This window comes from Macaca thibetana, chromosome 11, assembly GCF_024542745.1.
Source record: "Macaca thibetana thibetana isolate TM-01 chromosome 11, ASM2454274v1, whole genome shotgun sequence".
Taxonomy (NCBI): domain Eukaryota; kingdom Metazoa; phylum Chordata; class Mammalia; order Primates; family Cercopithecidae; genus Macaca; species Macaca thibetana.
Window position 1 is genome coordinate 31,848,260 of NC_065588.1, and position 16,704 is coordinate 31,864,963.

General features: G+C 42.9%; 1 pseudogene; it reads right to left on the reverse strand.

The window, feature by feature from the left end:
* Positions 1-8,578: 8,578 nt before the first annotated feature.
* On the reverse strand, positions 8,579-13,941 carry LOC126931805 (40S ribosomal protein S3a-like; annotated as a pseudogene).
* Between the last annotated feature and the right edge of the window lie 2,763 nt (positions 13,942-16,704).

Below are 16,704 nucleotides of genomic sequence, written 5' to 3' on the forward strand. Positions count from 1 at the left end.
TTGTGCCACTGCACTCCAGCCTGGGCAACAAGGCAAGACTCTGTCTCCAAAAAAAAAAAAAAAAAAGAAATAGTTCAAGAAACACACTCAGAATAGAAGGAGCAAATTGAAAGTGTCCATCATAATAGATTAAAATTGTCCTGCACCAAAGTGTATAATTGTGAAATGTAAAATATCTGGGACAAACAGAAGATTCTCAGGCTTCCAGAAGGGGTAGGGAGGTGGCACAAAAGGGTGGTAGGGGAGTCGGAATTGCTGTGGATTTCTCAGCAGCAACAGAGGCATAAGAAAATGAACAAACTAAAGAGGAAGGTGTGGCTTTCTTTTCCTCTGGGACACAGAAGGTCGTCCTTCCTACCTACTGGCAGCCCTCAGGGGCAACCCCTTGCCCAGCACCAAGGACATCAAGAAGATCCTGTACAATATAGGCAACAAGGCCAATGACAACCAGTGCAGCAAGATCATAAGTGAACTGAATGGAAAAGACATTAAAGGCGCCATTGCCCAGGGTATTGGCAAGTTGCCAGTGTGCGCTCCCACAGGGCTGTGGTTGTCTCTGCTGCCCCGGCTCTGTAGCTCCTGCTGCTGGCACTGCCCCTACTACAAAGGAGAAGAAACATGAGAAGAGGGAGTCCCAATAGTCACATGATGACATGAGATTTGACTTCCTGCTCCCCTGCCAATTCCCCTGGAAAGAAAGAAAGAAGGGAGGAAGGGAGGGAGCAAAAGAGGGAGGGGAAGGGGAGTGGGGGAGGGGAGGCGAGGGGAAGGGATAGAGGAAACAGGAGAGATGCAAAGTAATGGTGAAGGAGAATCACAGGATCAGAAACAGCCGGTGTAGAAAGCAACTGATCCAGATTGGGAGAGATGTAACTCAAAAGACAGGCATGTTGGGGATTTGTGTTCCACCATTTGAAAAGATAAAGCCATTCTTAGCCCGTGGTCATACAAACACAGGCTGCAGGTCAGTTTTCTGACCCCTGATCTAGTCAATAAAAAAGAAACAGGCTGAACTGACACTAATTTCTGGAAAGAAGGAAGGAAGGAGGGAAGAAGGCAGGAAGGAAAAAAAAGAAGAAAGGGGCCAGGCGTGGTGTCTCACCCTTGTAATCCCAGCACTTTGAGAGGCCAAGGCGGGTTGATCACATGAGGTCAGGAGTTTGAGACCAACCTGGGTAACATGGTGAAACCCCATCTCTACTAAAAATACAAAAATTAACCGGGCATGGTAGTGCACCCCTGTAGTCCCAACTACTCGAGAGGCTGAGGCAGGAGAAACACATGAACCTAGGAGTCAGAGGTTGCAGTGAGCCTGGATGGTACCACTGCACTCCAGCCTGGGTGACAGCAAGACTCCGTCTCAAAAAAAAAAAAAAAAAAGAAGTAAGGGAAGAAGGGAGAAGGAAAGAAAGAAAGAGGCTAGGTAGAAGGCGTGACCCTGGTATTGATAAAGAGATAGGGGAGTGGTCAAAGGCATTTCTCTACATCATACTGTAAGGGAAATTCCTGGGTGAGCCCACAGAAACGACAGGTTAATCCAAATTATAAACTGAGTAATCTCATTATAGAGCCTCTGCATACATCCAGGATACCTAGTTATTCAGTGGTCTTCCTGGCCAGATTGCAAAAGCTTTCGCTGCTCTGGGTCTTCCTCACTGTAGTCCCTGTCATCAGGGTTTCCATAGCACTCAACTCATTCTCCAAGCTTTGACTCCAGTATTCTTCAGCATACATCATTAATCATCTTCCCTCTGCCTTGACATGGTGCTTGGCACTGTGACACTTGACACAATGTTAAGTGCCTTGACACATATTGCTACTGCCCAAATAAGACTTACTTCAAGTGGATATACATTAGATATCTGCTGGAAAAATGACGAAGAGTAAGACAGCAACCGTCCCTTCCCTTCGAGAATTCTCTTCAAGAACAAGGATTTTCTCCATATAACAAGAATGTGATTGCAAATTAGCTTCACAAAAAGAGTAATTTGGCAGAGCTCTAATCTCCACTGGCCTCTCCAAAAAGCCACAAATAAAATAGCCTTTGATATAGACAATAAATTATAAATATCAGTAGAAGCTTCCTTAGAATCTATCTTGATGATAGACACTGACTTTTTTATTTTTATGTTATTTCCATTGCATTATATGACAAAATATTTCACATTAATCTAACCATCAGTCTGCTTTCTTATCACTATATGCAGTATTTGCCTTTTCTAAAATTTTATAAATGTGGAATGATATAGTATAATCTTTTGTGTCTGGCTCCTTGTATTTAGCATAATGCTTTTTTCTTTTCTTCTTTTCTTTTTTTTTTTTTTTGAGACAATCCCGCTCTTTCACCTAGGCTGGAGTGCACTGGCGTGATCTTAGCTCAGTGGAACCTCTGCCTCCCATGTTCAAGCAATTCTTGCGCCTCTGCCTCCAGAGTAGCTGGGATTACAGGTGCCCACCACCATGCCTGGCTAATTTTTGTATTTTCGGTAAAGTGAAATAAAAACATGTATTTCACCATGTTGGCCAGGCTGGTCTCAAACTGCTGACCTCAAGTGATCCACCCTACTCGGCATCCCAAAGTGCTGGGATTATAAGTGTAAGCCACCATACCCAGCTCTAGTCAGCATAATGCTTTTGAGATTCATACATGTTGTGATGTGTATTGGTAGGTTTTTTGTTTGTTTCTATTTTGTTTTGGCTCACAAACAGAAAAATCTAAAGTAGCTCTTTTTGGTAAGTAGTTTTGCATTGTATGGATGTAAAACAGTTTATCCATTCACCAGTTGGTTGTTTCCAGTTGGGAGATACATACTATGAAAAAAACTCCAATGAACAGTTGCATACAAGTCTTTGTGTGGACATGTTTTCATTTCTTTTGGGGAAGTATGTAACAGCTGAATTGCTGGGTCATGTGGTAACTCTGTCTTTCACATAATCAGAAACCACCAAACTGTTTTCAAAGTATTCATACCACTATGGTTTGTATCCCCTCCAAAACTCATGTTGGAATTTAATTACCATTGTGACTCTATTAAGAGGTGGGACCAGGCTAGGCATAGTGGCTCACGTCTGTAATCCCAGAAATTTAGGAGGCCAAAGTGAGAGGATTGCTTGAGGACAGGAGTTCCAGACCAGCCTGGTCAATGTAGTAAGACCCCATCTGTACAAAACATTTAAAAATTAGACAGACATGGTGGCACACACCTGTGGTCCTAGCTACTTAGGAGGCTGAGATGGGAGGATTCCTTGAACTCAGGAGGTCAAGGCTGCAGTGAGCCATGATCATGCCACTGCACCCCAGCCTGGGCAACAGAGCAAGACCTTGACTCTAAAAAAAAAAAAAGGAGGTGAGAATTTTAAGAGACAGCCCTCATGCCCTCATGAATGGATTAATCTTTTCATGAGTTAACAGATTAGTGGGGTTACAGTGGGAAGGAATAAGTTATCTCAAGAGTGGGTTTGTGATAAAAGCCAGCCTTGCACTCTTCTTATCCTGTGATGCCTTCATATGTTATGATACAGCAAGGAGGCCCCTGAAGATGCAGCTCCTTGTCGAATCCAAGAACTTCCCAGTTTCCAGAACTTTATCAAATACATTTTGGCTGGATGTGGTGGCTCACGCTGGTAATCCCAACACTCTGGGAGACCAAGGTGGGTGGATCACTTGAGATCAGAAGTTCAAGACCAGCTTGGCCAAATGGTGAAACGCTGTCTCTACTAAAAATACAAAATTTAGCCAGGCATGGTGGTGCCTGTAGTCCCAGCTACTTGGGAGGCTGAGGCAGAAGAATCCCTTGAACCTAAGAGGTGGAGGTTGCAGTGAACTGAGATTGCGCCACTGCACTCTAGCCTGGGTGACAGAGTAAGACCCCCTCTCTAAATAAATAAATAAATAAATAAATTAATTTTGTTTTATTATAATTTACCCACTCTGGAGTATTCAGAAAATGGACGATACCATTTTCATTCTTTTTTTTTTTTTTTTTTTTTTTGAGACGGAAAGGCTGGAGTGCAATGGATCTCAACTGCAAGCTCCGCCTCCCGGGTTCCCGCCATTCTCCTGCCTCACCATTTCGCCCGGCTAAGTTTTTGTATTTTTAGTAGAGACGGGGTTTCACTGTGTTAGCCAGGATGGTCATCTCCTGACCTGTTCCGCCCGTCTCGGCCTCCCAAAGTGCTGGGATTACAGCTTGAGCCACCGCGCCCGGCCACCATTTTCATTCTTACCGGCAATGTTCCTGATGCTCCAAATTCTCTTCCACACCTGATATTGTTAGTCTTTTTAGTTTGAGTCATTTTAGTGAGTATGAAATATAGTTTATTATTATTATTATATTTCCATAAGTTATTGGGGTACAGGTGGTATTTGGGGGTGTGAAGTATATTTCCTTATGGTTTTAATTCACATTTCGCCAATGACCAAGTGATGCTGAGCATCATTTCATGTTTTTTTTTTGCCATTCATATAACTTATTTGGTAAAATGTATGTTCACATTTCTCTCTTGTTGTTCATCATTCTTGCCAGATTTTGCGTATTCTTTTAAAATAACTGTTTTGTTCCTTTTACTTTGGATTTATTTTCTGTTTTTCTGACTTATTATAAATGATTACTTAATAATATGTCTTTTAAGTTTATACATTTCTTTCTTGTTTGTTTTTGCTTTTGTTTGAGACAGAGTCTCACTCTGTTGCCCAGGCTGGAGTGCAGTGGCCTGATCTCAGCTCACTGCAAGCTCCGCCTCCCGGGTTCAAGCGATTCTCCTGCCTCAGCCTCCCGAGTAGCTGGGATTACAGGCACCTGCCACCACACCCAGCTAATTTTTGTATTTTTTAGTAGAGATGGGGTTTTGCCATGTTGGCCATGCTGGTCTCGAACTCCTGACCTCAAGTGATCCACCCACCTCGGCCTCCCAGAGTGCTGGGATTACAGGCGTAAGCCACTGTGCCCGGCCAAGTTTATGCATTTCTTTCTACACACTACTTAGCTTACTTTTTTTTTTTTTAAATTGAGAGGGAGTCTCACTCTTTCGCCCAGGCTAGATTGCAGTGGCGCCATCTCTGCTCACTGCAAGCTCTGCTTCTGCAAGCTCCGCCTCCCAGGTTCATGCCATTCTCCTGCCTGAGCCTCCCAAGTAACTGGGACTACAGGCGCCCACCACCACACGTGGCTAATTTTTTGTCTTTTTAGTAGAGACAGGGTTTCACCGTGTGAGCCGGGATGGTCTCAATCTCCTGACCTCATGATCTGCCTGCCTCGGCCTCCCAAAGTGCTGGGATTACAGGCGTGAGCCACCGCACTGGCTGTCATCTTGTAATACTTATTATTACATTTAAAATGTTTAATTTGTGTCTTTCTTATTTCCTAGCACATAAAGGAAAATTTTTAGCTATTTTTTTTGGTCTTATTTGTAGCTTAATAGCATTAAACATAGGCATATCTTATTTTATTGCATTTCACTTTATCATGCTTCCTAGATTGTATTTTTTTACAAATCGAAGGTTTGTGGCAACCTTGTGTTGAGCAAGTATATCAGTGACATTTTTTCAACAGCATGTGCTCACTTGTGTGTCTCTGTGTCAGCATTTTTTACTGATAAACTATTTTTAAAATAAGATCTATTTTAAAACTAAGGTATATTTTTAGACATAATGCCATTGCACACTAAATAGACTATGTTATAGTTTAAAAATAACTTTATGTACTAGGAAACCAAAAAAATTTGTGTAACTTACTTTACTGTGATATTTGCTTTATTGCAATGATCTGGGACTGAACCTACAATATCTCTCACATGTGCCTATAGTCAGAGAGTGTCCGCATTTTAATTCTGTCAATTTTCTTGAGATTTGATTTACAGCCAATCTGTCTTCAACTAATAAAAATTTTATGTGTGCTTAAAGAGAATGTGATTTTTGCAGTTGTTAGTACAGTGTTCTATGCTTCTGCCGTAGTAAATATGGTAAATCATGTATATCAGATCTACTTGATGAACATTTTCTGTCAATTATTAATTTTCAAATCCTCCAATATGATTGAATATAAATTCGTCTGTTTCTTCTTCTTTTTGTTTTTTTTTGGAGATAGAGTCTCACTCTGTTGCCAGGCTGGAGTGCAGTGGCGCGATCTCGGTTCACCACAACCTCCGCTTCCCGAGTTCAAGCGATTCTCCTGCCTTAACCTTTTGAGTAGCTGGGATTACAGGCATCTGCCACCACGCCCAGCTAATTTTGTATTTTTAGTAGATACGGGGTTTCCCCATGTTTGTCAGACTGGTCGCGAGCTCCCGACCTCAGGTGATCCGCCTGCCTCAGCCTCCCAAAGTGTTGGGATTACAAACGTGAGCCACCATACCCAGCCTGTTTCTTCTTGTGATGTTTTTGCTTTATATGTTTTTTTCAGTCTATGTTTATATGTTTACAACCTATGTCTATATGTTTTAACCTATGTATATATGTTAGTAAACCATGTATGTATGTTAATAAACCTATGTGCATATGTTTCAGTCTATGTACATAGGTATGTTCTATGTACATAGAAAAGAAACCCACATACAGACATAAAATGATGAAATTTCAGAACAATGTCAAAGAACGATTATAAAAGAGCAGAAGAGAAAGGAGATTATCTTTTTTTTTTTTCTTTTTGAGACAGTCTTATTCTGTCGCCCAGGCTGGAATGCAATGGCCAGATCTCGGCTCACTGCAACCTCCGCCTACTGGGTTCCAGTGATTCTCCCTGCCTCAGCCTCCCAAGTAGCTGGGATTACAGGCACCCACCACCACGTCTAGTTACTTTTTTTTGTATTTTTAGTAGAGACAGGGTTTCACCATATTGGCCATGCTGGTCTCGAACTCCTGACTTCAGGTGATCCACCCACCTTGGCCTCCCAAAGTGCTGGGATTTTAGACGTGAGCTACCACGCCAGCCAGGAGATCATCTCGAAAGAAGCAGAGTTAGTGACAGCTGGCTTAAAGACAATATAAGCTACGAGACAGTGAAATGTTATCTTCAAAGTGCTAAGGAAAAGCAACTGAAAATTTGGAATTCTAAATCCAGTTAAATTTTTTTTTTTTTTTTTTTGTCACCCAGGCTGGAGTGCAGTGGCTGGATCTCGGCTCACTGCAACCTCCACCTCCCAAGTTCAAGTGATTCTCCTGCCTCAGCCTCCCAAGTAGCTGGGATTACAGGCATGCACCACGATGCCCGGGTAAGTTTTGTATTTTTTGTACAGATGGGGTTTCACCAAGTTGGCCAGGCTCGTCTTGAACTCCTGACCTCATGATCTGCCCGCCTTGGCCTCCCAAAGTACTGGGATTACAGGCGTGAGCCACTTCGCCCAGCCCTAAAATTTTTTTTAATGAAGACAAAATAAAATTGTTTTCAGACAAATAAAACTCACTCTTTCGCCAGCAAACCCTTACTATAGGAAAATCTAAAATATATATTTTAGCTAGAAGGAAACTGATCCTAAATGAAGCTACAAGAAGAAACAACATGTAAAAAGACTTTGGGTAAGTATAAAATATTAACTATAAAACAATGATAATGTTTAGTAATGTTTAAATTTGAAAGAAAAAAGATAACATTAAAATATATGACAGGTCTGTGTTCTGGAGGAGATAAAGAAATAGCTTAACTTTATAATTTAAGTAATCACAATGCAGCTTATAGGGTAACAACAACCAAAAATTCACCCCAAAAAACAAAAAGCAAGAAAAGCACCTCAAACCCGAATAGCGTGTTTAACTTCCAAACTAGCAAGGAAGAATATAATTAATACCAAAAAAAAGTCAAAAAAAAAAAAAAAAAAAAAGGAAGGCCAGGCATGGTGGCTCATGCCTGTAATCTGAGCACTTTGAGAGGCCGAGGCTGGCAGATCACTTGAGGACAGGAGTTTGAGACCAGCCTGGCCAATATGGCAAAATCCCATCTTTACTAAAAATACAAAAATTAGCTGGGAATGGTGGTACACGCCTGTAATCCCAGCTACTCAGGAGGCTGAGGCAGGAGGATCACTTGAGCCAGGGAGGTGGAGGTTGCAGTGAGCTGAGATCACACCATTGCCCTCCAGGCTGGGTGACAGAGCGAGACTCTCTCAAAAAAAATAAGAATGGGAGGTGAAAGATACTATAAACTAGGGCAATAGATTTTTTGAGACTAATTTCATTAAAGGTGAATAAACTAAATGCCTTAGTAGTTGTCTCAGTCAGTTTGGGCTGCTGTAACAAATATATCATAGGCGGAGTACTTAAATAACAGAAATTTATTTCTCACAGTTACAGAGACTGGCCGTTTTGGGTTTTTTTTTCTGTTTCTTTTTCTTTTTTAGAAACGGGTCTTACTGTCACCCAGGCTGGAGTGCAAGTGGCATGATCATAGCTCATGTCAGCCTTGAACTCCTGGGCTCAAGTGATCCTCCCACCTCAGCCTCCTAGTAGCTGGGACTACAGGCACACACCGCTGCAACCAGCTAATTTTAAAACCTTTTTTTTTTTTGAGACAGAGTCTTGCTCTGTCACCCAGGCTGGAGTGCAGCGGCAAGATCTTGGCTCACTGAGACCTCCACCTCCCGGGTTCAAGTGATTCTCCTGCCTCAGCCTCCCAAGTAGATGGGACTACAGGTGCATGCCATCACTCCAGGCTAATTTTTGTATTTTTAGTAGAGACAGGGTTTCACCATATTGACCAGGCTGGTCTCTAATTCCTGACCTCATGATCCCCCCACCTCAGCCTCCCAAAGTGGTGGGATTACAGGTGTGAGCTACGACACCGAGTCTTAAAACTTTTTTTGTAGAGACGGGGTTTCACTATAGCCCAGGCTGGCCTCAAACTCTTAGCCTCAAGTGATTCTCTTGCCTTGGCCTCCTAAAGTGCTGGTATTTCAGGCACGAGTCACTACACCTAACTGAGCGTAGGTGTTCGAGATCAGGGTGTCAGCATGATTGCCTGCTTGGTTAGGGCCTTCTTCCTAGCTTTGTGGGTGGCCATCCTCTTGCTGTGTCCTCACATGATGGAGGGAGGAGGGCTGAAGAGAAAGTCGCTGTGTCTCTTCTTACAAGGCCTTTAATCCCATCATGAGGGCTTCACCCCCATGACCGGATTATCTCATAATACCACCACCTTGGGGTTTAAGATTTCAATCTATGAATTTGGCAGGGGACACAAAGGATCAGTTTACAGCAGTAGCATTTTACAGGCTACTTGAAAGACTTTAGCAGTCTTAGACCTCCACTTAGGTATTAGTCATCTTAGTCTTTCAACCTTAGGAAGGTTGAAAATAAATAATAGCCAAAAAAGAATAGAATAGGGCCGGGCACAGTGGCTCACACCTGTAATCCCAGCACTTTGGGAGGTTGAGGCAGGCAGATCACCTGAGGTCAGGAGTTTGAGACCAGCCTGGCCAACATGGTGAATCCCCATCGCTACCAGAAATACAAAAAATTAGCCAGTTATGGAGGCAGGCGCCTTTAATCCCAGCTACATGGGAGGCTGAGGCAGAAGAATCACTTGAACCCGGGAGGAAGAAGTTGTAGTGAGCCAAGATCGTGCCAATGCACTCCAGCCTGGGTGACAGAGCAAGACTCCGTCTCAGGGAAAAACAAAAAAATAGAATAGAAAGTAAGCAGGCTGGGCGCGGTGGCTCACCCCTGTAATCCTAGCACTTTGGGAGCCAAGGCGGGCGGATCACAAGGTCAGGAGTTCAAGACCAGTCTGGCCAACATAATGAAATCCCATCTCTACTAAAAATACAAAAAATTAGCAAGGTGTGGTGGTGTGCGGCTGTAAAAAGCTACTCAGGAGGCTGAGGCAGGAGAATCTCATGAACCCGGGAGCCCGGGGGGACAGTGCGAGAAGCTGTCTGAAAGAAAAACAAACAAAAAAAGAAGTAAGTAGATGGAAAAGACATGCCAAACCAAAGGAAAAAAAAAAAAAAGCCAGCATAGCTATATTAAAATCAGAAAACAATATAGTTTAAGACAAATTGCATTATTAGAAACAATCAGGGCCACTATGACAGCAGTAAGTGAGAGAAGAACATAAGACAGTTACTGCACCCTTATTACTTTATAATTCAATCATGAAAACATGGTGGTATATGTTATTGTAATTCACACCTGATAACTATTGAGGTTGCGGTTTTTTTTAATGTTTATTAGACTTCTTCAATTTCTTACCTGAATTGTCTCTTTTATTCTTTCCCCACCCACCACCCACCCCCACAAATAAGACTTTTTCTTTGTCACTTTTAGAAGTCTAAACTCTAAATAGATTCTTGGACTGACAACTCACAGCCATCAGCTCGTTCAACTTTACCACCTGTTTTGTTCCCAGTGGCTTTTCCAGAACTAACTTCACCTTGAAGTTCCGTGAGTTTTCCTAATTTAAACTTGGGCTGCTTTTGCATTTTTACTTTCCTGATGAAGACATCATGAAGAGCATAAATAGATTGGCAAGCCTTTTCTATGACTTTTCCAGTGCTGTTTGGAATCCATTTATTGACCACTTCTTTCAAGTTATTTTTCTGCACTTCTCAGGTCATGATTTCCATCATCTTCTTCCAGATCTGGTGGACCTGTTGGTGCTGAGCATAAGAAGTCTTCCATATCTGAATGTTGCATTTTTTAGTAAAACCAACACAGAACAGATGAAGCAAGTAACCACTGGAAGTCTTGACATTGACATGAGCTTCAATCATGGTCTGCCATTTTTTCACCACGGAATACATTTTGTCATGGGTAAGATTCATGCCATGAAAGTTAGTTCAGCTGTTTTTGCCCTAAAAATCTTCAGTAATCAGCTTGAATTTTCTAAATGTTAACTTCATCATTTGGCAAATCAGCAAGACTGACTTCAAATACACAACCCTTGAGACCGTCTGATGCAATTTTGGTTCCTTGGGTCCTGGTGACTAGCATCTTTCCAATATTTCTTTTTTTTTGAGACGGAGTCTCACTCTGTCACCCAGGCTGGAGTGCAGTGGCACGATCTTGGCTCACTGCAGCCTCCACCTCCTGGGTTCAAGCTATTCTTCCGCCTTAACCTCCCGAGTAGCTGGGACTACAGGCGCCCACCACCACACCCAGCTAGTTGTTTTTTTTTTTGAGACAGAGTCTCACCTGTTGCCCAGGCTGGAGTGCAATGGTGCGATCTTGGCTCACTGCAACCTCTGCCTCCTGGGTTCAAGTGATTATCCTGCCTCAGCCTCTTGAGTAGCTGGGATTACAGGCGTATGCCACCACGCTCGACTAATTTTTGTATTTTCAGTAGAGATGGGGTTTCACCACGTTGGTCAGGCTGGTCTCAAACTCCTGACCTTGTGATCTGCCTGCCTGGGCCTCCCAAAGTGCTGGGATTACAGGTGTGAGCCACTATCCCCAGCCCCCAATATTTCTTATATTGAATATAGCAGGTGCTTTTACATCACACTAATCTTTCTTAGGAAATGGATCAGCCACTTTCTTCTTGGCTCCCTTTCTGCCACCTTTGGTGATTGTTCTCGCCAGCCACTATGGTGCTACTCAGGCAGCCAAAAGGGCTCTTTCATTTTTTTTATTATCTCTCATTAGCATGATTGTCAAAGAAAAATAAGAATGGAGGCCATTGATAAGATACACCCCAAGGCCAATCACCCATAACCAAGTAACCAAACTTTAAGTCATCCCTATTTCCCCCAAAGGCTAGCTCTAATCATAAAACATAAAACATAAGCTTTACATTCTTATCAGCATGAATCAGTAAAATTAAATCAATCAGCTCTAGACAAATCAGGTTGAACTCACAGAAATATTAATGTATAACAGCCAATCCTGACACAGGTCAAAATATTCCTCCTTTATGCTCTATAAACTGCTGTAACTCCTGTAAAATGGGCTTCTTACCACTTGGTTTGACATCTCCAGGATCTTGTTCTATACCTGATCTGACTTTATTTTTGACATAGCCAAATTTTGTTCAAATGGCTTTTTCCTTCTTCTTTTTTTTTTCTTTTGTCCCGTATCTGCCTTCTTCTTCCCCTCTCACTCCTCTTCTCTCTTTCTCCTTTTTTATTTATTTTTCTCTCTCTCATGAGCAAAGGGATAAAAATAAAACTATTGAGATAAAATATTTTTCAAGGCTTTAAGTTGGTATCATTTATTTCAGTAAACCCTTACCAGCATTAATCTTTTTTAAAAAAGAAAAATGTATCTCAATATTTCAATCTGCATTTCTATGATTACTTGAAAGATTGAACATTTCCTCATTTTTCAAGACATTTGCATTTCCTCCTTTGTGGACTGTTGTCTCACGCCCTTTGCACATGTATCTAATGACATCTTTGCTTATTTTTATCTGCCTCTGTAAGAGGAGGCGTCTACCTCTCAATATCTGAAATTAAAAGGATAAATATTTATGACTTACTTATTAAAGGAAAACTATATTCATCAGGCATAATATCCTTAAGGAAAACAAACTCCTGATCTTATGAGGTTTGTGGGAAGCATTTGTCTAGTGGTTGTTGACAGAGCAGGAGCATCACCATCTTGGACAAACACTGCCATTTTAAGTTCCCCTTGATTAAAAACCACCTAAATCCAGCTCCCAAAACATCAGCCTAATGGCTAATGTCAGCATGACCATAAACCACAAATGACATCTCCAACCAGAAACATTTCAACCCCGAGATAAACCCCACTCCAACCAGCAACATGCCAGCCCTGAGATAAACCCCCCTCTGACCAGAAACATCACAACCCCACAATAAAACTCTCCTCCACCCAGAAACATTCCAAACCTGCGATAAGCTCTCCCTTCCTAAACCCTTAAATACTCTTAGTCTATAAGAGAGAAGGCTCCTGACCTAAACCAGCCAGAATCCCCTCTCAGGTTTATTCTCCAAAATAAACCTGTCTTTGACTATTGAGCTGCTTTTCATGTTTCTGTCTTCTTTTTTCAACCCTTACATTTGGTGTCAAAACCTGGAATCGGTGTTGGGGGCAGAGGCTCTCTTGCAACCTAGGAAGCACTGGGCAATGGCAGCTCGTCCCAGGATAACTCCTGGCTCCTAAGGGCCTCTGGCCACCTGCCTTGTCTTTTCTCTCTCTTCACTTTTCAAGCAATTTGCATGAGGAGGACAACTAATCTGAAGGGGACTGTGAGGCTTGGGCTGGGGCTACTCTCCGGTGGGTTCTCAAAACCCTCAGGTCTCAGGAATCCATCTCCAACCACCTGCAACAGGTATTTCGCTCTCTAGCCCTTGTCCCCTCTTCCTCCCTCTTCTCTCTCTCTCTCTCTCTCTCTCTCTCTCTCGCTCACATGGCTCCAGTCTGGGCGACCCTCTGCCAATTCTAACCAGAACACCCAACATCAGACACTAATCCAGCCAACTGATAAGATTTGCCTTCCCTGACTTTCTTGCAGTACCCAGGAAAGTCAGGTCTGCCGTTCCAGTGCTCAGAGGACCAGTGGGACTAAGTTGGAAGAAATCTTGGGGACGCCCAGTCTCCTCAGTTTTACCCTTCTCTTTGTAAAGAGGATTCTGGGTCTCTGTCTTTTGTCTGCGGAGGCCTAGAACAAAAACAGGCACCCTTGGCTTCCTCTTACCAGTCTACATGGTGCCAAACAATCTCACATTCCTACGTCCTCCCCACTGGGGTGTCTCCTTCACAACCTTGCCAAACTTGGCTTACAGGGAGACCTAAAGCTAAAAATATTTAGTTTTTTATTGCAACACAGCCTGACCCCAGTACAAATCAGATAATGACAGGCAATGGCCCAAAAACAGCACTTTTGACTTTCAAATTTTCAGGGACCGTGACACCTTTATCACCAGGAATGGCAAATGGCAAGAAGTTCCCTATACTCAGGCTTTCTTCTACCTTAAATCCCAACCCTCCCCACATCAAGCTTGCAAGCCTCCCCACGTCAAGCTTGCAACCCTCACGAAATCCTTCTTCTTAATGAAAACCCTCCCCAGCTCTCTCCTTTCTCCGAAACCCCTTCCTCCAAAACCCCTTTTGATCCTGTAGATGAACCCCCTCTGTACTCTCAGCCCCCTGCATCTGTTCCTTGCTTGTCCACCCCTTTGGCCCCTCCTGCCCCAAGCCTTTAGCCCCAAACCCCGCCCCTCCTCCTGCTCCACCCATTACCCATTCAAAAACTACTCCAACCAGTCAAACCACATCTGCCATTCTCCCTCTCCAGTGAGTGGCTGGGGCTGAAGGCATTGCTCATGTTCATGTCCGTTTCTCCATGTCTGACTTGTCACAGATCGAACAGCACCTGGATCTTTCTCTGAAAATCCATCTCATTATTGCAGGGAATTCATGAACATAATCTAATCCTTTAATTTAACTTGGCATGACATTTATATCATTCTAACCTCCACCCTCATTCCTGACGAAAAATAGCACATCCGGCATTCAGCTGAAACACACGCAGATGAACTCCATAATCAAGCCCCTATACAAAATCCAGTAGCCAATGATGCAGTCCCCCATAGAGACCCAGATTGGACTTACCAACAGGGAGACAATGGCATCAGGTGAAGAGACCACATGATTACCTGTCTTCTCGTAGGCATGGACAAAAATGCCCATAAGGCAGTTAGTGATGAAAAACTCAGAAATTACACAAGAGCTCCAGGAAAATCCTGCCCTTTTCTTATCATGCCTTACTGAAGCTATGCTAAAATATACCAATTTGGACCCAGAATCTAAAGAAGGTCAAACTTTTCTCCACCTCCAATTTGTTTCCCAATCTGCCCCAGATAGCCAGAAAAAATTACAAAAATTAGAGGAGGGTCCCCAGACACCCCAGCAGGACCTCCTAAATTTGGCCTTCTGTATCTTTAACAACAAAGATGAGGAACACAAATTTAAAAAGAAACATCTCCATTTAAAATACCAGATGCTAGCCTCTGTTGTCCAAAAGTCAAATTACACAAAGCCTCCTAATAACCCAAAAGGAAACTCCCTCACCTCTTGGGGAGTCAGTTTCCAACGTGGCAACCCTGGACACTGGGCAAAGACTTGTCCTAACCCCTGGCCTCCCACCAAACCTTGCCCAACTTGTGGTCTTTGGGGACACAGGAAGATGGACTGCCCCCCAATGGGGACACCTTCCCTATTCAGGTGTGGCTCATAATAAAGTTCACCAACCATCACAGGATCTCTTCACTGTTGGTGCTGACAACTGATGACTGAGGATCCCTGGGATCCTTCACCCTTATGTCTAATGAGTCTATGGAACCCAGGGTAATTGGGACAGTATCCAGTACGATTATTGTCTTTCTTTTCAATACTGGGACAAGTCTATCTGTATTAACTGAATATCAAGACCCATTAGGATATTCATCCATTTCTGTTGTTGGCATGAAGGGCATACAAGAAACCCCATAAAACACGCTGCCTCTATACTACTCATTTCAGGGAGTCACCCTCACTCACTCTTTCTCGGTCATTCCTCATTGTCCCACTCCTTTACTAGGAAGGGACATCCTACACAAACTGGGAGGAATCATTCATTTATCAACCTACACCAAAGCCACCCTTATTTATTATTATATCAAGAACAGAACCCCTTCTCACACACTCCACATCAAACAGACTTAAATCCCAGATTCCTCAGCCGTGTAAATCCCATAGTATGGAACACCAACTCCCCCATTGCAGCTACCCACCACTCTGCAATCCATTTCACTGAAGGATCCTAAGCACTAAATAGTGGTCCCACAATATCCCCTCAACCCTAATGGATTATGGGGACTCAAGCCCATCATCTCCCAAGTTTTGGCTGCCAGTATTTTAATCCCCACCCATTCTCCCCCCAATACTCCTATTCTCCCTTAAAAAACTGGATGGCTCCTATAGACTGGTTCAGGATTTGTGACAAATCAACTCTACTATTGTTCCTGTTTGTCCTGCTGTCCCAAAGCTCTACACCCTAGTGTCATGAATTCCTCCCAGCACTAGCCATTTCTCTGTATTAGACCTCAAAGATGCCTTTTTTACTATCCCTCTACATCCCTCTTCTCAAAACCTTTTTGGTTTCACTTGGACTCACCCTGACACAGGCTACTCCCAACAACTCACCTGGACTGTCCTCCTCCAGGGGTTTAGGGGCAGCCCTCACTATTTTGGTCAGGTACTTCAATTGGACCTCTCCCAACTACCTCTACAGCCTAGCATTTTATTTTAATATGTTGACTATTTACTTATTTGCAGCCTGTCTCTAGAACATTGTATTCAAAACGCCACCAGGTTTTTAAATTTTTTGGCTGAATGTGAGTACCAGGTACCCAAAAGGAAGGCCCAATTAACTTCTCCAAAAGTTTTATATCTAGGATTAATCATAAATACAAATACCCAAGAAATTCTGCTGACATGAAAGCAAGCTATTCAACAAATTCCATTTCCTAAAACAAAAAGGGACTTATTTCTTTCCTCGGATTAGTGGGATATTTCTGATTATGGGCAGCAAATTTTGCCATTATCTCTAAATCTCTTTATGAACACACAAAAGGAAATTTTTTTTTTTTTTTTGGATGTAGTCTCGCTCTGTCACCCACGATGGAGTGCAGTGGCACAATCTCGGCTCACTGCAAGCTCTGCCTCCTGGGTTCACGCCATTCTCCTGCCTCCTGAGTAGTTGGGACTACAGGCGCCTGCCACCATGCCAGGCTAATTTTTTTTGTGTGTATTTTTAGTAGAGACGGGGCTTCACC